The sequence below is a fragment of the Pteropus vampyrus genome, unplaced genomic scaffold (genome assembly GCF_000151845.1).
Source record: "Pteropus vampyrus isolate Shadow unplaced genomic scaffold, Pvam_2.0 Scaffold7892, whole genome shotgun sequence".
Classification (NCBI taxonomy): Eukaryota; Metazoa; Chordata; class Mammalia; order Chiroptera; family Pteropodidae; genus Pteropus; species Pteropus vampyrus.
In genome coordinates, this window is record NW_011896673.1 from 5,207 (window position 1) to 5,897 (window position 691).

A 691-nucleotide genomic window follows, 5' to 3' on the forward strand; every position below is an offset into this window, starting at 1 on the left:
AAATACAAAGAAAGAATCTTAAAAGCAGCAAGAGAAAAACAAATAATTACATATAAGGAAAAACCCATGAGATTGGCAGCTGATTTCTCAAAAGAAACTATGCAGGATAGAAGGGCTTGACAAAAAATATTCAACAGGATGAAGACCCAAGATATATAACCAAGAATAATTTATCCAGCAAAGCTATTATTTAGAGTTGAAGGACAGATAAAGAGTTTCCAAGACAAAAATAAGCTAAAGGAATTTATCACCACTAAGCCAGTATTACAGGAAATGTTGGAGGGACTTCTTTAAGAAGAAAAAACAGTTATTGAAAACAGGAATAAAGAATGATAACAGTCTACGGCCATGCCACCCTGAACGTGCCCGACCTTGTCTGATCTTGGAAGCTAAGTGGGGTTGGGCTTGGTTAGTACTTGGATGGGAGACCACCTAGGATTACCAGGTGCTATAGGCGTAAAAAAAAAAAAACAAAAAAAAAAACAAAAAAAAACCAAAGAATGGTAACAACTATATTCCTATGAATAAGTACTTTAAATGGAAAAGAATTAAGTGCTCCAACCAAAAGATGGAGTGGCTTAAAGGATAAGAAAACAAGACCCCTACATGTGAAAAGGAAGGGGATGGAAAAAGATATTGCTTTGATGGACCTAGAAGGTATTTAAGTCAGACAGAGAAAGATAAACACTAT

At 35.2% G+C, this 691-nt stretch overlaps 1 pseudogene; it reads left to right on the forward strand.

Annotated features, from left to right (window-relative positions):
• The first annotated feature begins 338 nt into the window (after positions 1–338).
• LOC111734855 lies at positions 339–457 on the forward strand (annotated as a pseudogene).
• The last annotated feature ends 234 nt before the right edge of the window (positions 458–691 follow it).